We start from the raw sequence: 26,471 nt of genomic DNA, 5'->3' as shown, positions 1-26,471 counted from the left end.
CCCCCTTCTGTCCTCACAAAGGTGAGGCCTATTGGTTTTTGAAAATGCCCGTTGTAAGGTTGAGAGGGAATGCATTAACACACTGTATGTTCTGGCTGTGTGATATATATTGGAATTCAATTTTCAAATAGACAGATTTTGCAATGTGTTACTTCTCCCTGTTTAGCTCCCTCGCCCAGCCGGAGTGTGATTTTATTTGCTGAGGAAACTGACTTTTACACTGAGTCCTTTCTCTTGGTTGACACACCTTACCGACGCCTTTATGAACACGGGAGGTTCAAGCATTTAAGAATGTAGCCTGTGTATCTTGAAATTATTTAATCTGAAACAAAGCAGGAGGGTGAAGCTTGGGCTTATCTTCGTAGGCAATTGACGACTGGGATGAGTAAGATAAAGAGTGAAAACAGTTATGAAAGGGGCAGCATGTAAAGACAATCCCCAGTCTCTGATTTCTTTAACCTGGAAGTTCTACAACACTTACGGTTATTCATCTGATTTTTATTTTTCCTCCAAATTATTTACCTTTGCCACTACCACTTTGGAGAGAATACTACATTACCCATGTGCTGGCCTACTTTGCCTTTTCAAAATTTGGCATGTTCATTTCAAGACATCCCACTTCCCATCAGTTGTCCTCCTGCTGCACCTTCCTTACAATTCCCGCCCACTAATAGACACAGGTGTGCTCCTGTCTAGGCAGCCCCTCACAGGGTTTCCCCAACATACTGTGCTACCAAAATGTCCAATTTAGCATCACAAAGATTTCCTCCACTGGAGTAAGAGTGGTTTTCTCATTTTTGAAGATGTGCTCCTAGTTTAAATGTTGACTGAATTTTATGCTGACCAGGGCGTGGGGTAAAAGAAGATCCTGCTAATGATTATGTACCATTATGTGAAAGGTATTGTTAAAGATGTTTAACTTATTTCATTTTCTTCTTAATTTATTTTATCACCGTCAAGATTCGCACATTCCTATTTCTAATAGTATGGATACTTGCAAGATACGCTTTCTGTGCAATGGAACTCACTGGCCAATAAATGCCTTCGACTAGGATAGATGCTGTGTCTTCCTTATGTCTACAAGCTCTTGCGTCAATTCATCAGTAGATTATATGTATTTACTTGTATCTTCCATATCCACAGTGCCCTAGATTACATTCAAAAGATGTATTTTGGGTGCCCCTACAGTGTGTAACCGTTAATCGCTTTAACTTCAGTTGGCAGCAGCCAATGCTTAGAGCCATTAAGAATGTCATGCGAAGTCCAAAAACTTATGCATTAACCATATTATAATCATCATCATAAGCAGTATTTCCAGCTGACAAATATTCCCAGTCTGTCAGAGCTGCCCCAAAAAATCTCTTGTCCTTTCTCTCCTATGCTTAGTTGCAAGGGTGATCTACAAGTAGGTCCTGAAAGCACACCCATTTAGGTCAACACTCAACCTCCTGATTGAAAAATCTGGGGCTGAGTTAAAGTTTGTCTGGTAGAGGTAAGGCAGAGTACTTTACTCCTGCGATACCGAGGGTCCTCCGCCAACCAAAATTTAGATTTGTCCGCCAGTCCTGCGAACAATTCTAAACATTGGCAGGAATGGCCATCACAGCAGGTCCTGTCAATGTTTTGAAAGTTTGACGGATGGTACTTTCGAAATTATGGTCCTATCAAGCTTTTAACATGTTTTTGTTTTCTTGAAAAAAAAATCTCAAAAACGAATGGACGTATATAATGGGAGGATTTTCCATGTTGTTGGTGTCATTTAAACATTTTTACTGTCTCTTACCACCACATAATTTGTGTTGGTTAGAATAAAAACTGCACATTTACCGCCCACTCTAAATTAGGCAGGTGGTCTAATGGCCAAACCTCCAATGGCACTTACTCCGTCAGGCCGTAAAAGGAGTTTGTAAACAACTGAGACAGAGTAGTGTCCCAACAACTGAGACAGAGTAGTGTCCATTGCTTAAAAACTCAAGTTCTGCCAGTCTCCATATAAGGTGGGTAGACCTTCAGCTTTTTTTTCAAGCAATGGTGCTCTGTTGCTATTGGAACAGAGTACCTTCCTCTGCCAAACTCTAAATCTGCCCCTAGTCACCTGTGCCCTTGTCCTCCCTTGACGTAATCCACCATGGTACACGTTAAACTAGGCCAGCTGTGCACTAATCTCTTGTAAATCTTACCAAACACCACTCCCTTATATTAATTTAATTTAACAAGAACACTACTTCTTTTTACTGTTCTTTCAGATGCCCCTGAAAAATGGGATGGGTTTACGCCAACTGGTTATGGAAATGTGTGTTCCAGTGGGGTAGTGTACACTTCCTAACTGGTGTCTTTGTGATATGGAGACAGTCCATTGCAAAGCACAAAAGCGAGAGACCACAGGTAGCCTCAGCATGGATGTTGGGCCTCACATAAGCCAGATGTTACATGATGGAATAAGGTATCTTGATAGGCCAAGAGAGACAATCGGATCTGTTTAGGTCAGTCCATCAGGGCTCTGGATAACATTATATTAGTGCCAGAAACAAGACGAGTGGAATAGCTATGAGATCTCGTAGGTACAGCCTAAGAGGCTACTCTGAAGCCAAGGAAGGGAGAATGTACCTGTGCACAGTATCTTGTTTTTTGCTGCATTCGACAGATCATCTCATTCATACTGAGCATAGTCACCTTAAAGGTCACATGTAAACCCAAACAAACAACTGGACGGAGCTCCGTAATTCACATACAGACAAAAAGTCTATTTGCTGCAGTTCGGTGCCGGACTCAAGAGGCAGAAAATATGAGTCACACAGATGAAGATTTGTTTATGCAAGGTAAACCTTTAAAGCAGTCACTCTGCAGCTGCTGGGTGCTATGAGATGGAGCTCTACAGGAGCTGCTTGAATATTGCCTTCTCTAGATGCACACAGCATTGGGGACAATCAAAAATGGAACAGCAACAGCGAGAGGCTTTTGATTGTCCGTGCACCTACCGAGCTGAAAAGAACACTGGCACTCTTAAATGCGCTCTTCTTAAATATTACACTACAGGGATCTAAAGAAAGAAGCTATCATAAGCACAAAACAGGGTATAGTGACAGAGAATGAAAATGATTTCATCAAACACAAATATCTCAAACCACCCAGAATCAGGAATAAGAGTGTAGCTTCTGCCATATGATGAAGGCAATTTGGAAGAGTTATGGAGAGCCCACTGGGTACATTTTTGGAGGAGATGGGTAATGCGGAAGAATATTTTAGCATACCTTGGCTCATAGATAGGCTTCTTCAAATCTCTCACATTACTTTCAGACTGGGACTTTGTAGAACACACTGAATTTGTGTCAAACATCTAGTGTTCAGTGGGGCTTGTACAGAGGGATGGAGAAGAACAAGTAGACATGTAGCTTAGACAGGCACCACACAAACCTAATTTAAAAACCTACTGCTGACAAAATATTGGAACCAATAGAGCCCATGCCCTGAACGTCAGCCAATTCTAATTCAGAATGTTACCTTAGTTTGTACAATTGTATAGCATCTGAAAGCATTCATAGTATCAACATTTTTAATTAAAGAACTTTATTCTTAGAGCAGTAAATGTGTGTGGAATTAACTAGATATGATAGTGTGGCTGAATCATACATCAGTTTGAAATCTGAATCAAGCAAAATCGCCATCATTGGAACATAAATGGCAGGATAACTACTCATCCGTCATCATTCCTTTTGCTTGTTAGTGCTTCTTACAAATCAAGGCAAGTGAATTGAGTATGGTTACACAGTATAGAAAAGAATAACCATGACTGTTGATGCTCACACTGGCCACCTGCATGGCTTGCCCTGAATCACTCACTTAGTTTTGAAGAAATGGATATTTGTTCACAGCACTGGTGGGCTCTGTTCAATTTATGTAACCACAGTTTTATTCAGTGACGTGTGTATATGCTTCTAAATGTATATGTTTATTACTATACAAGATTGGTTCAAACACTACAATGCTCAGCTGTTGTGCCGGTGCTCACTTTCGGAATAAATGACACCTGGATATATTACAAGCAAAGCTCATCTTAATTCAGGAATAGCAGTACCTGTTTGGTGAAAATGTTCTTCTTTATTTAATCAAAAAAGACATGAAGAAATAAAGGTTACGCTGACTCGTTTCAACCAGGGTCAGTCTTGGGTACTGGATATGTAGTTCTCCTGTACTTTTCATTGTCTAATTTATTACCACTGTCTGTATAATCATTGATCTCATGCAATGTCTTAAGGGAAATGTAATTTAGTGAACCAGGTGTATTCAAAGGCAGATTAAATTAAGTTAATTCTTATATTAAGTCTTTAGATCCATATTTCATTATATTGCCTGGGCCAGTCAGTTACAGCTTAATTAGACTTTTACATCATCAGTCTTTTAATTTCCTCAAGCCATTTATCTGTCCTCTAGTGGCCTGTATTCCCTTTATTGTATATGTTTTGATAATAGCAATTGATAATAACAAGGACTGGTCTTAGTCACGATGTGTAGTCCTACTACACCTTGCATTATCTAATATATTGGCAATGTCTGTGTAAACATTGGTCTCAGGTAACTCTTCACGGGGAAATGTAGTTTGGCAGTCCAGGTGTTTCAAAGGCAAACAAAATTAAGTTTATGCATGCACCAAGTATTTAGACCCCTATTTTAGAATAATACTTAGGGCAGTTACTTGCATGTTAATTACCCATGTTGTCCATCAGTCTTTCAATTTCTTCAAAGTAATTTACATGTCCTCTGGTGGTCTGTATTTAGTATTTATTTTATTGTACTTGGTACATCCACCGGATGATAACAGTATACCAAACCAGTTATTTTGCATTCTCCAGTTATCACTCCCTCCAGTGTGCTATTGTCTTGGAGTCATCATTGTCTGGGTCCAAACTTGATCTTATAACATTTTAGTTGTGATGCCCTCATCTATTAACAGACTTCCTGATAATAACATAATGGTCAAACCCCTTAAATATATCAATCAATCAATCAAAAAATTTATTACGCTCGCTACTCACCCGTTAGGGTCTCAAGGCGCTGAGTGGTTGGGGGGGGGGAGGGTTGCCGTTTACTGCTCAAAAAGCCATGTCTTGAGATGCTTTCTGAAAGTTAGGAGGTCCTGGTTCTTGCGTAGGTTGGTGGGGGGGTAGTTCCAGGTCTTGGCGGCGAGGTGGGAGAAGGATCTGCCGCCGGAAGTGGTGCATTGGATGCGGGGGACTGTGGTGAGGGCGAGGTGAGTGGAGAAGTCGAGTAGGTGTGTGGAAGTTTACTCGTTTATTAAGGTAGGCTGGTCCAGTGTCGTGGAGGGATTTGTGAGCATAGAAAAGAACTTTGAAGCTGATCCTTTTGATGATGGGCAGCCAGTGTAGGGATCTGAGGTGAATGGAGATGTGTTCGTGGGGGGGGTAGGTTGAGGATGAGACGTGCGGCTGCGTTCTGGATTCGCTGGAGTTTTTGCTGAAGCTTGGCTGTGGTACCAGCATAGAGGGTGTTGCCGTAGTCCAGTCTGCTGCTGATGAGGGCATGGGTGACCGTTTTTCTTGTTTCTAAGAGAATCCATTTGAAAGACTTCCGTAGCATGCGAAGGGTGTTGAAGCAGGAGGACGATATGGTGTTGATTTTCTGGGCCATGGAGAAAGATGAGTCTAAGACGATGCCAAGGTTGCATGCGTGGGTGGTGGGTGTTGGGGGTGGTCCGAGGGCAGTGGGCCACCAGGAGTCGTCCAATACTGTCTTGTTGGGGCCGAAGATGATGATTTCTGTTTTGTTGGAGTTAAGTTTGAGGTGGCTTGCTGTGATCCATTTGGCGATGTCGAGGAGTCCGGCGTGCAGGTTTGTCTTGCCGGTGGAAGGGTTCCTAGTGAGGGAGATGATGAGCTGGATGTCGTCTGTGTAAGAGATGATGGGGATTCTGTGGGGGCGGAGGATGTTGGTGAGGGGGGGCATGTGTATGTTGAAGAGGGTGGGGCTGAGGGAGGCTCCTTGGGGGACCCCGCAGATGATCTTGGTGGCTGGGGACCGGAAGGGAGGGAGGCAAACTCTTTGGTTCTTTTGGCGAGGAAGGAGGTAAGCAGTCTAGGTCCTTGTGTCTGATTCCTGTGCCAAAAAGGCGTGCGCTGAGGATTTGGTGGCATACAGTGTTGAACGCTGCGGAGAGGTCCTGAAGGATGAGAGCGACGGTCTCGCCCTTGTCCAATCTGGTTCTGATGACGTCTGTGCAGGCTAAGAGGGCAGTTTCAGTGCTGTGGTTCTTGCGGAATCCAGACTGGGAGGCGTCCAGTGCGTTGTTTTCCTCTAGGAAGTGAGACACTTGGGCGTTCACTATCTTCTCAGCGACCTTGGCGGGGAAGGGGAGAATAGAGATGGGACGGTAGTTTGTGAGGTCTTCCGGGTCTGCTTTGGGTTTTTTGAAGAGCGCGTTGACTTCGGCGTGCTTACAGATGTCTGGAAAGGTTGCGGTGTCGAAGGAGCTGTTGATTACGGCGTGGAGCTGGGGAGTGATGATTTGGCTGGCCTTGTTAAATATGTGGTGGGGGCAAGGGTCTGTGGGGGGGCCTGATTGGATGGAGTTCATGTTTTTTTCGGTTTCTTCTCATTGGTTGGGGTCCAGGTGTGTAGTTGGTTGGTGTGGGGGGGGCGTTGTGCTGTCGGTCGTGTCGGTGGTGGTGACGGTGAGTGCTGATGCTGTGAAACTGTTGTGTATGTCTATGATTTTGAGGTGAAAGTACTTGAAGAGGGAGTTGCAAAGGTTTTGGGTGTGAGGGGGTCGACGGTGCTGGATTTGGGTTTGGTGAGCTCTTTGACGATGGTAAAGAGTTCCTTGCTGTTGTGTGAGTTATTATTTATGCGTTCTTTGTAGAATGACCGTTTGATGGTCCGGATGAGTTGGTGGTGTTTGCGTATGGTTGTTTTGAGGGCGGAGAAATTGCTCATTGAGGGTTCTTGGCGCCATGCTTTCTCAATTTTGTGGCATTGAGGTTTGGAGTTCTGTGGTGAACCAGGGGTCGGTCTTGATGGTGCGGGTGTTGTTGTTTCATTTCAGTGGGGCGAGGGAGTCTGCGCAAGTTGTTAAACATTGTGTGAAGTTGTGGGCGGCAATGTTGGGGTCGTTGGTGAGGGGGGTGGAGCTTGTGTGAGTTTGGCGCCCAGGTGTTCTTTGGAGACCTTGTCCCACTTTCGGTAGGGGTGCGGTGTGTTGTCGGTGGTGTGTGGGGGGTATCATGAAGGAGAAGTGGACGCAGTGGTGGTCAGTCCAGTGGAGTTCGGTGGTGTGGGTAAAGGTGACGTGGTTGCTGGAGGTGCGTCAAGTGTGTGTCCTGCTGAGTGAGTGGGTGAGGTGACCAGTTGCTTGAGTCCGAGGTTCGTGAGGTTGTCTAGTAGGGTTGTGGAGTTGCGGTTGTGGGTGTTTTCCAGGTGAAAGGTGAGGTCACCACGGAGTATGTAGTCTGTGGAGGTGAGGGCGTGGGAGCTGATAGTATCAGCGATGGCATTGCAAAATGGGGGACGGGGTCCTGGTGGTCTGTAAATGAGGATTCCTCTAAGGGTGGTGTTGGCGTTGATGTGAATTAAAAAGTGTAGATGTTCTGCGCTGTCTAGGGTGTTGTTGGTGTAAATTTTGATGGTGTTTTTGTGTATGATGGTGATACCTCCTCCTGGCTTGTTTATGTGGTCTCTACGGGAGATTTGTAGCCTTCTGGGATGGCTATGGCTATGTCGGGTTCTGATGAGTTCATCCAAGTTTCTGTGAGGAAGGCGATGTCAGGTGAGTATGTTGTGATCAGGTCCCAGAGTTCGATGGCGTGCTTGTGGACGGAGCGGTTGTTTAGGAGTATGCAGTTAAGGTGGTTGCGGGGATTGTTATGGTGCGTGTTGGTGGAGTTTGTGTGAGTGCAGGAAAAACTGCATGAGGTGCATGTGTGTGCTTGGGTTTGTCCTGGGTGCAGGTGGGGTGCTGTCCTGGGTTGAGGGCGTGGAGTTTGGTGGAGGAGTAATGCTGCCTCGGGGGTCAGAGCAGCGAGGGCCAGGGGGACCGGGGCTAGGCGCGGTCCAGGCACGGACGGGCACAGAAGGGCTTGCCTCTGGTGCGCCAGCGGCGCGGCCGCACAGCAGCCGCCATTAAGAAGGGGAGGTGGGAGGGTGGAGCAGCTGGGAGGCGGTAGGGAAGGGCCAATGGGGGCGCGAGGGGGGCGGGGCTGCAGGGGACGCAGCAGCAGGAATCGGGAGACTGGCAAGAGCCGGCTGGAAAACGGGCAGTGAAAACAACGAGGGGAAAACTAAAAGGAATGCAAAAAGGGCACAGGAGCAATTTAAAACAGTGCAGAAAACGAAAAACAATATACAAATAACAAAATACACGCAATACAAAAAGCAGAGCACAACTTGATATGCCTACCACTAGGCACCAGAGATGAGGCGCAGGCGGGTGCCTGCGGGTGGGTGAGGGCCTCGAACTCTTCCTGGCGGCAGACAGTGGGGTCAGGGGCATGGAGGCAGGTTGGTGGAGCCAAGTGGACTCCTGGCCAGAACCAGGCACTTGCAGCTTCATTATGAGTTTGGCAGTCGCCCCCGCCCTATTACAATGTTCTCGCCGGTCTGAGCGACGGAAACATTGGAATAGAGCGTTCCCGCCGGTCAGGCCATCAGTGACAGTGCTAAGAGATAGCACCCAGCTCCCTTAAAAGAGCCGAGTGCTATCTGCCAGCAAGAAGGGGGTCGACCAGCACCCTCGGAAAGCGCACTGCCTGTAAAGCAGACAGTGCACATTCCAGCAGTGCTGGGCAGTGGTGTCCCTGCACATGCAGCCATAGGCAGTGCAGGGGCCCACCTGTGGCCCCCCAGCGCACCCAATCTGCCAGCCATTCTATATCGGTGAAACCGCCATGGAAAGGCTGGCAGTGAGGGGAGTTGTAATCAGCCAGGCGGTGCTGAGTTCAGCGCCACCTGGCTGCGTACAACTCTGGCTGCCATCATGCTGTCGGGAGCCTGGAACCTAGCAGCGACGGCAGTTACATGGCGGGTCTGCCCGATAGGGTTGTTATTGGGTGGTCGGACCACCCAGAGTGCGGCGGTCTGACTGTCAACACAAGTGTGTCGGACCTCGGACAGCCACACTCGTAATGAGGCCCTAAGTCTCCAAATTGTCTATTAATTTCAAATTTTTTGAATTCTGCCTGGCACCAATAAATAAGACACTAGGGGCCAGGTGTATCAAATTCACATTTTGCATTCCCTAAATAGCGAATTTTAAGAAATTGCTATTTAGGGAATGCAAAATGCTGTGTAACAAAATAGCGATTCCCTAATAGCGATTTCTTAAAATTTCCAATCGCAATAAAGGAATTGCTATTAAGGATTGCGACTCCCATTAGTTCCTATCAGCCTGAAGGCTCATAGGTGTGAATAATTTTGCATTTCTTAATTTGCGATTTCCTGTTAGGAATCAACAAATTAGGAAATGCAAATCCAAGGGCTCTAAGGGCCTAAAGCCCCCTTTGATGCACCCCAAAAGAAATTGTGCAAATGCAAAGTGCACACATGCTCTAGGGGCATGTGTGGACTACATGTCTCTTTAAAAAAGGCATTCTTGATGCATTTTTTTAAATTGCACATGGTTGTCACCAACTTGGAGTTGGTGGTAATAGTAATTCCCAAATGCCCAGTTTGCAAACAGGAAATGCATGTTACATGTGCATAGGGCACCGCAAATGGGAATTCCCTATTTGCGATTTCCTATTTAGGGAATCTCAAATTGCAATTACCTATTCGCAGTTGCAATTTGAGGGAATCACAAAAAACTGGGATTCCTGGACAACAGTGCCTTTCATACATTGTGAAAGACTATTTTGCATACGCAAATGGTGGAATTTACTGATTTGCACTGTCTACGAATGCATAATCCTTTGATACATCTGGCCCTAGATAGCCTGGCGTATGCCCAGGAGTCAATATTGCTATTATTCCAGTTGGACATGGAGCTTTTCATCTAGATTACGATCTAAGTGGAACTTTGTTCTTAATTTAATGATGTATCGGTATTCTCATTGTCTTAATTTTCTAACTCTACCTCTTGCTTTTTTAGTTTTTCTGACATAGTCAGTTCCAAAATTATTTGAGAGAACTTAGATCACTTGTGTGGGTTCTTTTGTAGTGCCTGTTAACTGGATAGCTATGATCTTGTTTTCCAAGATTTTCTTCTCTACAGTGTATTCTGTGAAATAAACCACAAAGTTTCTTGTGCATGTTTTTCTTTGCTGTATTGTACATTTCTTACATCATTTACAAAGCTGTTCATACTTTGGCATTTTTCCAGGCTGTACATTTGTGAAAATTCCAAAAAAATGTCCCAACCAGTTTAGATTTTTTTTTTGTTGGAAGTGACTATGTATCATTATGTCTACAATTGATGCAAGTTTCTATATGTGATCAAAAGTTGAATCCATATTTTCCTTCCAATATCTTTGTCATCTTTTATGAAATACCAATTTTTTTTAAATATTTGACAAATCCTCAAAAATTCCTTGTTATATCCAGTTGTAATTTATATTTAGCCATCCAACTGAAATTCGGTTTGCCTTTGTTTTTAACAACGAATAATTACTTTTTCTTTCGTTTTAAAACAACTGTATGCCCACATAATGAAGGTTTATAGATATCCTCATACGGGAATCTTTCCATTTCTACTCCTACATGCTTTACCCTCTCCTCTTCTGTGGAACAGATCTCCTTACTTCTCAGCGTTTCTCCACATGGAATGCTCCACGTTAGATGTTTGTTATGATGGCTCTTTCAATAGAAGACCTTGTGGATGTTCCTTTTCTGAATAGTGTTGTTTCACACTTGTTTTCTTTTAAATAAATCATCTTTGTGTATGATCTGAGTCTGAAATTGAAGTTATCTGAATTTACATTATTAAAGTAGTCTTTCAATTAAGTTTTACTTGCATCCAGTATTACAAAGAGATCATCAACATAGTAGAGCCAAAGGGTGCCCTTTCAAGGTATTTCTCATATGTGTTAGACAGTGCAAGCTATTCTCACCAAATAATGCAGACTTCTGATTCCATAACTTACAAAACAGACACGTAAACTGTAACTCATAATCCCATTTTGATGCTTTCAACCTCACAATATTTCTACTACTAAATACTAGCACCTAAAAACATACTGCCATTAAGGAACAGAACATATAGTCAAAGCATTAAATAATATATATTTGTGATAAATCGGGTTGTTGGTTGAGGAGGGCTCACACCCTACTCAAGCAACAGCCCTTATCTCTAAATTAGCCTGTGCTTAACCATCTGTGAGCTTGGCACCAAAACAGTCAGGTATAACTTAGAGGCAATGAGTCAAGTATTTATGCAGCACATATACAGGAATAAAGTGAAAACACAACACATGAAAAATCCCACACCAATGTAGAAAAATAGAGTACATTTTAATAAATTATTTGAGACCAAAACAACACAAATCCAATCAGTTGAATCAGAGCTATGAAATGTTAAAGTCAAAGTGAAAAATAACACCTAAAAGATCAAAGTGCCAGCTGCAGACATATAGTTACATGAAACTGGGTAAAAGTCGAAAGTTATGGCCGTCTGGGATGCAGCTGGTTCGGATACACAGTGTGGTTTAGGCCCAGTCTCAGCTTACCTTCGGATTTAAAAGGATTTTTGAAGACAATATTTGAAGGTAAAGTTCTGTGGGGCAAGACAGTTGGCGGTGTTAGAGGAGAAGGCCTTGCCATCGAGGAGCCAGTGGATGAAGTTGTGGTGAAGATTTTTACATTCAGACATAGTTGTTTTTATGGAAGTTGAAAATCTCCAGCAGGTCGAAGCTGGAGGTCATAGCCAAAGAGGGCTCCACATGGCTGAATATCTCTTCTGCAAAGAGCTGCTGAACAGGGTTTTCTGCTGCAAAGAAGAACATAGCAGGAGCTGCAGCAAATTTGGGCTGACTGGCGATGCACCTTTGGCAGATCGACAAGCGGGTAAGTCCTGGTCTCCCCTCGATTCTCAACGTACCTTTTAGCAAAAATGTCCCAAGTTTTGTATTTGGGCTGTTAGGGCAAGTTTAGCAGCACTTCCAGGCCTCCTCTTGATTCTCAGAGCACGTTTTGTTAAAAAAATTTCTCTCTAGGTCCCACATTTTGGATTTATTGTTATCTGGGCAAGTTTAGCAATACGTCCAGGGGTCCAGGACTGGAGGGGCACCACTTGAGGGGTCAGGACTCACTCAGGTTGGGCCCAGGTGTGGGTTCAAGATGCTTGGAGCCTTTTCTGTTCCTGAGGCTCTGATCAGGAGGCCAACCAACTAGCCCTTGGAGTCAGTACGGAAGTCTTGGGTTCAAGCACGAAAGCAGGTCTCAAACAGCAGGGCAGTCCTCTGAGGGCAGAAGCCAAGCTTTATCATTCAGTTGAAATTCAGTTTGCCTGAAGCAGGTCCAGTTTTGAACTGAAGAGTGGGTCTGAGGGTCCTGTTTTTATACCTGTTGCCAGCTTTGAGGTGGAAGAAGCTTCTGGAGTCCCCCCCCCCCCCACAGAAGTGTCTGGAATTTTTTGTCTCCCTGCCCTGATCACACTCTGTCTGCAGTTACGACGACAAAGAGTGGAGTTCTTTGTATGTGAGCTGAGACAGAGCCTTTGAAGTGCAAGTGGGGCTGTGAACAGCTCAGCCATCCCATACTGGTTCGGTGGCTGATCCTGCCAACATCCAGTCCCTCTTTTGTATGGCTGTCTGGGTAGAATTCACAAAAGCCAGCTGCCAGCTACACATAGTCATGTGACCCAGGAAACTGACTGCAGACATCAAATGATTAAGACAAGAAAATGCCAACTTTCTAAAAGAGGCTTTTTCAGAATTGTGACTTAAAATGAGAGCCCGACATGACCAAAAAGACATTTCTATTTGTTTCCAAAAAATGTTACCACTGTTTAAATTTAAGAAGGGATCCCAGTGTTATCATATGGAAGAGGTAGTCCTCACAGTAGTAAAAAATGAATTTGTGACTTTTTTACTACCAGGACACGTAAAATGTAAAAGTTCATGCCCAAAGTTTTAAACACAATGCACTCTGCCCCATGGACTGTTTAGGGCCTATCTTAGAGGTGGTTGTAATGTAATAAAAAGGGAGTTTTAGGCCTGGCAAAGGGTATATTTTGTTGAGTCGAATTGGCAGTTTGACACTGCATACTGGCTGCAATGGCACTCCTGAAACATGTTTTAAGGGGCTACATGGGGGGTGGCAGCGGCGGGCACAATAAGTGCTGCAGGCTCTCTTGTAACATTTAATTTACCATCCCTGAGTATATGTTATACCACTTTACTAGGGAAGTATTAAAAAAAATATATATGCTAGCCATGTGTAAGACAATTTGACCATGTATTGGGGGTGAGATCTGGAAAAGCACAGCAGGAGGAAGATCCTTTTTCTACCTCGCAGCCCAGACATGGAACACGCTACCTCTCAATCTCTGGCAGACCGCATCACTGAAGCAGTTCAGGAAATACCTCAAGACCTGACTGTTCGATTAAGCAGAACGCAAGCAAACAGCGCCTTAAGACCTAATTAGTGATTAGCCATGCTTTAGAAATCACTGATTGAGCACAAGCACTTTAGCACTGGTTAGCAGTGGTAAAGTGCACAGAGCCCTAAAGCCAACAAAAAGAAATTGCGCAACACAGAAGGACAGTAGGGGAGAAGGCAAAATGTTTGGTTGAAGACCACTCTATGTCATCTTGTCGGTATCGTTAATGGTAATGTGACCTATAATCTGACCTGTAACATTACTTATGACTGCTGTAATTTCATCTATTACTTCAATGGTGAGGTCAAGAGGTACGAATGATGGTTTGCTTTTATATATATGTATATATATATGTATATATATATCTATATCTCCTACTGGGGTCACCAGTAGGTAGTTATAGTTAGGACCATGTTTCCATAGAAAAAGCATTTTTTGACTTGCCTATATCTTTGGCACCGTTTGAGGAATCTTTACGAAATTTTCCAAACAAAAAGTAGCCCAGTGATTCTTTTGGGGTGAGCCATCAAGTGGGGGCTGAGAAAAAGGGGGCTCAAAAAATATTGCATTTCCCATGTTAATTCCCAAAACACCTGTCAAATACTTCTATAGCCCGAACCACTGGATGGAATTACACCAAATTTGTCAAAAAGCTAGCTGCCGGTACTCGGATTGTGCTTTTTAAGGTCAAGCGTACAAGCGCTCTGACGTGTTGTGAGCTTTCTGTCAGCTTTTAACCATGCCCACCACATGCCCATCACTATCACTCATTCCTGGGCTTGCCTTTCAAAAATCCTATGTTATCATTGGTAAAATGCTTTACGTTTATCCCTCCTTGGGACAGTTTTGTTGGCACCTTGGCCATTGACCCTTATACATGGATCATTGCACGTGTGGCGACACGTTTAACTGTGATCAAACTTCTTTTTCCTTTTTGTCTCTTTTGCACTCATGGCGGCTGTGGCACTTTGAATTGATTTGCTTATGTCACCTGTTTCATTTTTCATTTTCAATTTATGTGGCAAGAAAAGTCCACTTAGGAACTTACAACACTAATAGCTCTAACTCTAGCAAACAAAAGACCCATTGCACTGCAAATGCTTGTTGTTATCTGGTGTAAATCCGTTCAGTAGTTTAAGGGCAAATAAATTTGTATATCTCTGGCCACTAATAAATCGTGAAATTTGCATATTGTCATGAATACACGTGTGAAAAGAAGTATTGCAATGGCTGATTGCAACTTGACTAGAAAGTTGCGACTGCCATTTTATTTCACAGGTCACGGTCCCCTGGGGTGAAAATTCAAATTGAAAGTGGCATAAGGGGTCAGGATAAAGGTACCATGACCTCAAGGGTGTGATATAGGTGTGTTTTAGGGGCAAATTATAGTTTTAATATAATTTTGCATCACAGAGTGCAATATTTGCAAACATTTGCCAATTTTTTATGAATTTCAGCAAATTATCCACAGTATATTCCCGATTAGGGAAAAATTCGAGAATAAAAACACAGACCCATTCATACACCAATTCATTCACTCATACATGCACTCCGAGGCTCAGGCGCCCACTCACACACCCATGCACCCACTTAAACTCACACACAACTTTCAGACCCATTCAGACACTCATGCACCCACTCAAACCACTGACAGAGACAGGACCTGTGGCCAACCTGTGCTGAGCACGGCCAAATGCCATGCATGGCATGCGGTTGGACGGTTATAAGGGTTTGGCTGCAAGGCCAAGCATTGCGACCAACACTCAGCTGTCCACCGAGTGGTTTGGAATAACGTATAGTAATTAAAATTACTTTATGTAAAAAAATCACATAGAAATTCACTGAAAAAAACAAAGGTTACAGGGATGCTATAGTTACAGTTCTTTCAAGTAACTATAACTTGCGCCCTTTGGTAACTAAAACTCACGCCTCCACCATCCACAATTAATTACTCCACATATTAGCTCATTGATGAGACCTTGTATGGCAACTTTGCTATCACTGCAACGTTTACAGTAACATTATTGATAAGAAAACTGTGCACTGCAAGGGGGGGGGAGTTATAGTTACCTTAGGGCGTGAGTTATAGTTACTTGAAAGAACTCTAACTATAATTGCTGAATTTCTATGGTTTTGTACAAGTAAATTCATAACCTAACTATAACGTTGCTGTAACCTTCGTTTTTTTCAGTGAATATATATAATATCGTTATAACACAAAGGGAGAGTATCGGGAGTAATCCAACCCCACACAGACTCCCCTTTTATCAAGGAACTGTGAACACACAAAGTGTGTGGCGGGTATAGGGAACAGGTCTCTTATAACCTACTTAGTGTGCACCAGTTAGGCGATTGCCTTTGTGGGCATAGAGGGACGGGAGTGGCAGTGGGTGTATCACGGAGTTTTCTTTACGGACTAGGTGGCCTCACACACATTATAGTGTCATGGTTCATCATATGACCACTTAGCCCCACCCAGGTAAGATGATAGTACCTGGGCGGACTCAACCTCATTGTTAAAGGAACTCAGAGGGAGTGCTGAGATTTTATCTTGCTGGATAATTCAAGGGATCCAGTTGAAAACAGTGATAGATAATAAATTTACCTTACAAATCACCAGATCGGTCCATGAATTTAATATAGGTGTTTATAGGTAAGGTTAAAAGAGGGGTGGGGACACCTTTGAGTTTAATGACTCAAAGTGTCTAAAAAGGTGGGGACCAACATGTTTCTGCCCGCGCTAACAGCCTCAACAGTCTGGGGCATTCTTCAGGGTCAAGGATCCCTAATACGTGTGGAGCTAGATAGTTATGCTAGCAAAGAAAAAGTGGTTACTCAAAAGAAAGAGGGGCCTACCTGGTTATGCTCTAAGGGTATGGCCTGGAAGAGAAATTAAATCAGAGTTCAAAAGAAGTGAGATACATGTGTCACATCACTCCAACACTCTGCACACAAAGGTGTCAACATCATGCCGTGTGTAATGCAGACTTGCATGCAATTGTTACAATGTCTATAGCATGGGCTGCTCGCTCATGTTTGTCTTACCCTATACGAACACGGCGGGTAGCCTCTGGTCTGGGAACAGGCAAAGGGGAGTTGCCCCTTGTAGTCACACTGTATGAGGGAAAAGTGGATCAAAAACAGGCTAGAGAAGTAAAAGTGGCGGATAGGGATTGCAAGGACTCAGACCATACATTTGGATCGTTCAGTGCGTACACAACTGGTACTACTAGGTTTAGTGCCATCCTTGTCAGAGTGAAATTGCTGCGAAAGGAGGTGAATAACATTACAGGGAAACTTTCCTCAATTTGACAAATGACAGACTGTGGGTACGTATCTTTGTAGTGGATCAATGGGCTCCCACTGAAGGGAGTAGCCAACTTACTACAGGGAGAATTACATATATTGGACAAACGAACACGAAAAGGTGCTTATCTTTGTGGTAGATCAAAGGGCCCTCATTGGGGGAGTCGCAAACTTACTACTCCAAAGGCAGCATCTCAATGCTACACCTACGTGGTCTGTGTCCCAGCCGCTTGCTTGGTAAGGCCGGGGCGCAGTGAGCTTTTATGTAGGAGATCCCAAAGGGATCATTAGTGTCGCGTTGGAATCATGTGTGCCCATGAGCTGTAGAGGAGCAGACGCTGCACATCTTTCCGGTTGTCCGGCCGCTGGGAAATTGAGTCCCAGTGGTCGAAGGGCCGGTTACAGGCAATGCCGCTCGAAGTGACGAAGCGGGTCCCGCGCGCCTTCCGGGTTCTCCAGCTGCTGGATAATGTAGTCTCAGCGGTCCGAGGGCCATTTGCAGGCATAGACGCTGCAGCGACCAAGTGGCGGTGCCTAGGCTCAAGGGAACTGTAGTTCCTGAGCGCTAGGCGGCCTGCCGCGTCCTCCGCTGGGTGTGGGGGCCGGGGAATCTAAAAAAAGAAGAAGGGTTTGAAAACCTAAAATTGGGGGGAGGGGAGGACGAGAGAGAAGAAAAGGAGAGAAAAGAAAAGAGGAAAAAGGGGGAGGGCTGGGGGAGGTGGGGTGGAGGGGAGTAAGAAGAAAAGTGGGGAAAAAGACTAAGACTAAGACTGAGCCCCAGAGGAGGGGGAAAAAGAAAGGAAGAGACAAGGGATAACGGGGGGGGGGCGCAGCAGAGAGGAGGATGGGAGGTCAGTAACTTGCTTGAGGGGAAAGGAGGGGAAAGCAGAACCTCCAGGGACGACCATTGAATATCATCATTGAGTTCTGTGGTGTCTGTATGCAATCTCCACACCCATCTCTGTTTGTAGTATAGCAGTTTTTCTTTCATGTTTGTAGTTGGGTTGCTTAGTTTGTCCATGACAACTCATTCTATGTCATCAGGGGAGTGATTACTCCGAATATAGTGATCCGTTAGATGGGTTGCATCCCATCGGCATCTGATGGTACTACTATGTTCGCATATGCGTGTGCCCACTCGCCTTGTAGTCATGCCGATGTACATGAGCTTTTAATCATATAGGTGACATTTCTACTATTGCAGTTTGTGAGCGTCCTCAATTCCCATGGGGTCTGTAGCCCGAGTTCTAGTTTGGTGTTTTTTTTGTTGTAAAACGGCAAACACTGCAGTTGCCGGTAGGAGGCGGTATTTGCCATAGTGTAGTTTGTTTGTTTACAGGGGCTCTAGCACGTGGGTGCGTGTGAACTACCAAGTCACGAATGCTTTTGGCTTTTTTTAAAGCATTGAGCAGGGGATCCAAGGGTAATCCTCCGGATGTTAGAATCTTCTAGTCTTCCTTGATTATCTTTTTGACTGTATTAGATAGTGGGTTAAAGGTTGTTACGCAGATTAAGCGGTCCTTCTTTTCGGTTCGTTGGGATGGTTGCAGCAACAGGTCCCTATGGCTGTAGCGAGCTCCTTTCTCTGCTTTTCTAGTCAGGTGGGCTGGAAAACCTTTTGCCCGGAGTTTGTTAGTGAGCTTCTTGGCGTGTTTGGTATAGCCTGCCACCTCAGAGCAGTTACGTCCTAGGTGGAGAAATTGACCCACTGATAGGTTCTCCTTCAGGGAGTGCGGGTGAAAGCTCTGGAATTGGAGAAGGTTATTCCTCTCTGTAGGTTTATAGAAGACTTCAGTCTTCAAGAGGCAGTTCTTTTCAGATATAAGGAGATCTAGGAAGGAGAGTTCTGTACCACCTATAGTTGATGTGAATCTCAGGTAGGGGTTTAAGGCATTTGGCTATCCACAAATGTTGTTGCGTCATCTCTTGCTCCTGTCCAGATCAAGAGGACATCATCGATATAACGTTTCCATAACTTAATATGTTCATAGTATGGGTTTTCTTCATTTAAGACTAGTTGTCTATTGTAGAATTCTGCAATTCAATTTTTATTTTCTCTTTAAAAATTAATGGTTTCGACAGAAACAAGGCGTGGCTATGGGGTCTAAATTCTCGCCATCATATGCAAATTTATTCATGGGGTGGTTTGAGGAAACATGGTTGTCGGGACCTGGAGCATTGGAATGGCACACACACATCCTCTATTAGGGGAGATATATAGCTGATTGTCTGTTACTGTAGATGGGTACGGTGAATAGTCTACATGCATTTTGTAACTATCTGAATAGTAATAATGTTAATATGAGATTTACATACCATTTCAGTAATGCTAACATTGAATTTTTAGATGTTGAAATATTCATAAAGGAGAATAGAATAGAGAGTAAGTTGTTTAGAAAATCGACGTCATGTAATTCATTATTACATGCTTCAAGTGCTCATCCAGCTAGTCAGATAAGAGCAATATCATTTGGGGAAATGATCAATGCAAGGAGAAATTGTAGCTTGGATGAACACTTCGAATTATGTGTTAATGATATAAGAAGTAGGTTTTTAAGTAGAGGTTATCGGAATAAAATTGTGGATGATTCTGCACGAAGAATACGAAAAATTTCCCGTGCGAATACAATTTTGGATAAAAAGACAAGGGAGCCGCAGGAACAACAGATGCGGATAATCGTAGACTATACAGATAGTTCCACACTATTATTGAAAAGTATGAAAAAGTATTGGCATATTCTGATGCAAGATGAATCTCTTAAAAAATACCTTGACAAAAGACCAGCAGTAGTTTATCGTAAGGGAAAGACTCTTAGCCATACACTATGTCCCAGTTATCCGGTCTTACATACCAATATTAGTTGATTAGATCAAGAACGCAGAGGTTTCTTTAAATGTGGTAGCTGCAACGTTTGCAGGTGGGCATGCCAAGGACAAAGAGACTTTGGAGGAATGACTGGCAATAAGAAATATCCAATACAAACGTTGATCAATTGTAATACGAGCTATGTTGTTTATATGTTGATTTGCAAATGTAAGCTTATATATGTGGGGAGCACCATCCACCCACTTAAAATAAGGATTGGGTAACATTGGAGAGCCATTAAACATAAAGACAATAGATTTCCCATTGCGGTACATATGAGAGATTGTGACATGCAACAATCACAGGAAGAGTTTAGATTTTTTGGAGTTGACCATGTCAAAGTAGACCCAAGAGGAGGGAATAGAGAACTTGCTTTAAGAAGGAGGGAATCGCGATGGATTATCAGACTAATGGCAGTTGAATGTGGTTTGAATTCCGATTACGAACTTGAATACTTTCTGGGGAATTAAATAATATTTACCAATGATTATTACTTCAAATAATATTGTATCATGTGCACGGAGGAGTGAGGCCCCTACACCAGAGGACAACTATATAATGATTAGGTTATACACAACCTAGGTTTTTTTCTATTTCTACAATAAATAAGGGTGCTTGTTTTTCCTTTTTATTTTTTTTCCTTTTTTCTTTCAATGTAGAGTAGTAGTATAACTTGAATATGATGAGTTGATATTTTATCACCAATAAAGATAATGAACGAGTTAGGTATTACTAATGCGAGTATAAAAATGGTCTGGATTAAATTCTCCAAATAGAAAGATTTGAGTTTGAGGTTTAGCGATATACAGCAGAGGAAATAATAGTCCGCTTTCGATTATTCTATAAAACAAAAACAGGAAGTCTGTTTTCAGTGTCAATGGTACGTGTGTCCTAGGAATCAGTAGTCCGTTTTCCATTACGACTATTCTATTAAACGAAAACGGGCAGTCCATTTTCAATGTTAATAAAAAGCAAGTATTTAAACATGGCGATTTAACATGCCGGTTTCCTTTCGCGTACTCGCAAGTGGCTACCTTTGTGACATCTCGATTTAACAATAGACGAGAAGACGCATCACACGACGTATTCTTCTAAAATAGGTTAGTACATTAATAACAGGCGCGCCAATGCAAAGTAAAGTGGCGTTTATTTACTTTGGCTGATTATTTAAAAAAAGTGTCTCTCTCTCGTTTAAGAAGAAAAAAGAGGAGGCAGGTTTGGAATCACCAATGAACAGTGTATTCCAACTCATTAGAGTGAGTATACTAGCAAACTTTGAGTGCTTAACATTGTTTAAGAATAAAAATGTAGAAAGTGATAAAATCTTTCCCTATTTTATTTTATTTTATATTTTTTTAGATTATTCAGATTTAGACCACAGTCATAACGATATATGGAGCAACTTGCAATAGGTAAATAGCACCGTTTTTAATTGTTAGTGGTCAAATTGGCTGGCCACTTTGGTGTTTTTCGGGTGTAGAGTGAGTCACTCAGTGCACGTGGGATTGGTTATAATTATATCTGATAGCATATTTCACTCAAGATAATTAGGAGAACACATTTTTTAAGAGATTTCCACCGTGTTAATAGTAAATTACACAATTGGGGATACGCATGTTTAATAAGGTAATTAATTGTATTTAGAGTTTACTAATTATCAGAATATTTGATTGAATGGGTATCATATACTGTTGACAGCTGAGAGAAGCCCTGAAGAAGTCTATGGGGAGATATGCACCCAATGAAACATGTGTTGGCTTGGCTGTGGCTACAGAATAAGAGTAAATAAAGAAGAGGACAAACATCATGAACGGAATAATGGACATTTGAATTTACTGTTTACGTATAAGGCTTTGAGTGCTTCCATTGTGTTTATTCATTGAAGGATAGCCTTTTTGTTTTTCTAATTTAGGTTGTTTTGGGGAACAACCTGGGATAGCACCGCCAATAGGAGACTATGTATAGGACACAATAGTGAGCGCCTCATTTTCGAAAAATCTCCTGTAGTGTGATCCTCTTGTCTATTGAAGTGGTCTACTTAGAGACAGGCCAGACTGGGGGCGAATGTGCTGCACATCGATGTTCCATGTACTTGTAGATAGTAGTAGTTGTTGAATTAAAAAAGGTTTCTTGTAAGTGCTGTGTGTGCAAGGTTGAGAATAAACTCAGAAGGTGTTAATGAGTTCCAAGCGCTGTTTTTGAAAAGATCACAAACCACCTCAAGAGTGGCTTCCTGAGGTATGTTGGTGTACATGGACTCAAAATCCAGAGTTATCAGGTACTCGTTTTCCCTATCGAATTCCAAACCATTAAGCAAGTTGAGTACATCTTTCATGTCCTTTAAGTAAGTTGGTATCTTTATCACAAAGGGTTGTAGGAAAGAGTTGCAAAATTGTTAGAGGGGCTCTAGGATAGACCCAATCCCAGATACTATTGGTCTCCCGGGAGGTGGGTGTTTGTTTTTATGTATTTTAGGCAGTACGTAGAAGTAGGGTGTTTTGGGATTCTCTTGTTTTAAAAAGGCTGCCTCGTGTTTAGTGAGCTATTCATTGTCTAGTCCCCACCCCTCTTTTAACCTTACCTACAAACACCTATATTAAGTTCTTGGACCGATCTGGTGATTTGTAAGGTAAATTTATTATCTATCACTGTTTTCAACTGGATCCTTGAATTATCCAGCAAGGTAAAATCTCAGCACTCCCTCTGAGTTCCTTTAACAACCAGGTTGAGTCCGCCCAGGTAGTATCATCTTACCTGGGTGGGGCTTGGTGGTCATATGATAAAGCATGACACTATAATGTTTGTGAGACCACCTGGTTCGTTATGGGAACTCCGTCATACACCCAACTGCCACTTCCATCCCTCAATGCCCACAAAGGCAATAGCCTAACTGGTGTACACTGAATAGGCTATAAGAGACCGGTTCCCTATACCCCCCACACACTTTGTGTGTTCGCAGTTCCTATATATAATATCGCACACATCTGATATGTAAGTACATAAATAAGCTTTGAATCAGACCTCGTCATCCATTGGTCTTTTCAGCTGTCTTTCATTTTTTGCTTCCATCCAATACATCTTGGGGCAGTGGGTGAGCCCCACCAGCCATTGGCCCTCTTGCTCTTGCGCTGTGAATTGACAGCAATTTCCCTAATCAGTGCACAGCTGCCTAAAAATAAGTGTTATCCTTGTGTGTTTAAACTATGCATTCATGTTAAAGTAATTCAAAGCTAATACCACATTGCCTTTAAACCAAAGCACCCGTACTGTTCCATTAAAATTATATTTGATTGGTATTTTTTTCATTTAAAATTTGTATAGTACGCACATAGTTACCACTAGGTGAATGTGTTTTTTTATTTTTGTGGCCCATGCTTGCAATATAAAAAATTAAGCATTGCACAAGCATGCCAAACCAGACCTACTGGCTTTACCAATGCTTGTTTAATCTTTCTGGACGATTTCCTAGACTCTGGGGGGTTGACCTTTTCCCTGAAATTCCTCTGGATTCTTCCGTATTAAATGCTTACCATCCCAGGTATTTATGAATGTATGTGTTTATAGGCTGTGTATGTCACCAGTATATATAACTATGTAATGTATCCACCCTATTTGATTATTCCCCTCTCTGGCCACAAAGCCTCAGATAGACACCCTTTTTGATTCATTCATACATACAGTTGAGGGCATGAAGTTACTAAAATAGAGCTCTCTCTCAATCAAACCTATCTTCTTTAAGGATGAATCATAAATTTTCCTCATGACCCCATCCCCAATGGCCAATCCTACCCATTAAAGTAGCTTTTGACTAAAGGTACAAGAATCTAATGGCTTTTAATGCATCTGTTGTACTTTCCAAAGTACTGACATCATTTTGACTGACGGTTTTCTTTTTTTTTTCTCTCAAAGCAGTGGGCTCATTCTAAGATGGAGTTCTGCACTATTGAGGGTCAGCGCTATAACTTAGGGTCTGGTTTGTGTATGTAGGGCATCTATCTATAGGAAATAGGGTTACTGGTTGAGGGGGGTGAAAGATACTGAAACAGCAACCACAATTCTTGTCAGGGTGAAATGCAAACAAACTCCAAATTAACCTGTGCTCAACCCTCTGGTAGCTTGGCTCAAAGCAGTGAGGCTTAACTTAGAGACTATGTGTAAAGTATGTATGCAGCACTTCAAGCAGTGACAAAGTGAAAATGCAACACAAGAAAAGTCTCACAACACTTCAGAAAAAATTAGTAAAATGTAATATATTTTTTGAGTCCAAAACTACAAAAATCTAATGAGTAGAACCGGAAACATGCAATTTTACAGATCTAGGTGAAAACAGTGCTTAGTGCACAAAGTGCCAACTGTAGTTATCTAGTTGCACTGGAGTGGGACAATCTCACAAGTTCAGGCTGGCCGCAAGGGAGCATGGGCCGGTTACAGGTTCTAAATTAGGCCCACTGAACAAAGTACCTTAAATCTGGGTTGCAGGGTGGTGCAAGGTGCCGCATCGAGGATGCATCACACAGCAGCGGTTGCAAGGTCCTGCATCGAGAATATCATGCAACTGCAGTTCTGAGGAGCTGCAGGGCTGCAATGCAAGGTCCTGCCTTGAGGAGGCATCACACAACAGCTGTTCAGAGGACCTGCTGGGCTGCGCTGCTATTTCCTGCGTCGAAGATGCATCATGCAGGACTTAAAGCAGGCAGCATCCAGGTGCTAGGTTCAAGGTGTTTGGAGCCTTTTCTGTTCTTGAGGCTCTGATCAGGAGGCAAACCAACTAGCCCGTGGAGTAACTCTGGTGGTCCTAGATTCAAGATGCCGGTCCACTCCTTCTCACTCAGGCAGCAGCACAGCAGTCCTTCTGAGTCTTCCACAGGTCCAGAGGTATACTGAAGGGAGTACTGAAGATTTGGGTTTGAGGCTCCACTATTTGTATCTGGTGCTCACTTTGAAGTAGGAAAAGGTTCTGGAGGTTTCTACCCCTAGATGTGGCTGGAATTTCATGCATTCCTGCCCTGGCCCCAGCTTGTCTGGGGAATCCAAAGACCAGTGCCAAACCCTTTTTGAGTTTGTGCATGCAAAGCCTTTGTGATGTTTAAGTGTGGTAGGTGACAGCTCCTCCGCTTCATCATGTCAGAGATGGCCCATCCTGTCAATAGCTCTTCCCCCTTTGTCTCACTGTCTGGGAGCAGTACACGAAGACCAGCTGCTAGTTACACCTAGTCATGTGACCCAGGATATAGGCTGAATGCACCAAATGGTTACGAGAAAAAAGGGACAACTTTCGAAAAGTGTCAGTTTCAGAACTATGACTTAAAATTCAATTTACTATTTAAGAGGGTTTTACATTTCAATTCTTTTGACACCAAACTTGACAGTTCTACCTGCTTCCAATTGAATGTTACCACTTATTAAATGTAATATGTTAACCCAGTGTTATCTTATGGGAGAGGTAAGCCTTTCAATAGTGAAAAACAAACTTAAGGGTTTTTCACTACCAGGACATGTAAAACTTAAAAGTACATGTCCAACTTTAAATACACTGCACCCTGTCCTGTGGGCTACGTAGAGCCTACCCTAGGAGTGACCTTGTGTGTATTAGAAAGGAAGGTTTTAGCCTGGCACTGGGTATGTTTGGCCAGGTCGTAACCGCAGTTTTAACATCAGGCACATAGTGCAACGACAGGCCTTGACATGTTTAAAGGACTGCTGGAGTGAGTGGTAAAATGATTGCTGCGTGCCAACTAGTAGCATTTAATGTACAGGCCCTGGGTACAGGGAGTACAACTTTACTGTGAACTTACGAGTAAATTGGGTGTACGACAGTTTGACCATGTTTAAAGGAGCGAGTAAGGGACGACAATGCCGAAAGGCCCAAGTTCAATACTGTCCATAAACAAATCCAGCATCAGAAATACATGCACTTTGTGGTAGGGGGTTTGGTTTCATAAGAATGCCCCAGAAAAAACACAGTTAAAATTATTCATGGTTATGATGTAAAAGTGATGAAATTTGCAAGTTATGGTTGACTGCTTCACCATATGGCTCTCCTGCTGCTCATGACCTCACTTCAAGCATTACATCAGAAATGACATCACCAGTGACCTTTCCCATCTTTCCTCTTAGTTTTATGAAGGTGAAGGAGTGCCACAACTAGTTACATCTTCCCGTCTGCCCTGTTTGCAAATGCACACAGGGCAGCAGAGAAGCTATTAGTTGCCCTACTCAGTGGTTTTGATATTAGACCCCATGCACTTGGGCAAGCTGGGGGGAGTTCAAGGCTAGACCTGTTTCTCTTGGAAAAGTTGGGGAGTCTTCTTAATTTTTGCACCCCCGTGAATGGGCATGGCGAGAGCCTTAAGGCCGTTAATGTCACCCCCTGCTATTGGCTATAGAGTGAGAGAGGGAACATCTTCCTTCCACCAACCATTATTTCATAATTTCCCCTATGCTTGTGATGATTAGGGATTGAAGAAAATGACAAACAAGTTATACTACTTGCTCTTGGCGAAAGCAAGGGGCATTAAAGCTTATCATGCCACCCCAACCCCTCTTTGGAAAAAAAACGAGGGTAGAAAGCGCAGTTTTGATTAAAATTGCTCTTTGGTGAAAATCGCACATGTATTGTTAGCAGCGCCTTCCTGAATGCCGGGTAGCGTCAAAACAATCTTGCCCAAGGGGTAGTATATACCCTCCACCCCAACACCCTAAATATCCCCCTTCCTGCATGTGAGCGAGGTGTCTGATTTCGGTCTTCTCTGTGAGGTT

General features: G+C 43.1%; 1 protein-coding gene across 3 annotated transcripts in view; it reads left to right on the top strand.

The window, feature by feature from the left end:
• Positions 1 to 26,471, top strand: part of DEAF1 (DEAF1 transcription factor) — a 360,680-nt gene that overhangs the window by 111,192 nt on the left and 223,017 nt on the right. The window lies entirely within an intron of this gene.

The sequence above is a fragment of the Pleurodeles waltl genome, chromosome 3_1 (assembly GCF_031143425.1).
Source record: "Pleurodeles waltl isolate 20211129_DDA chromosome 3_1, aPleWal1.hap1.20221129, whole genome shotgun sequence".
NCBI classification, from domain to species: Eukaryota; Metazoa; Chordata; class Amphibia; order Caudata; family Salamandridae; genus Pleurodeles; species Pleurodeles waltl.
The sequence above is the reverse complement of the archived record's forward strand: the minus strand, read 5'-3'. Positions and strand labels throughout refer to the sequence as shown.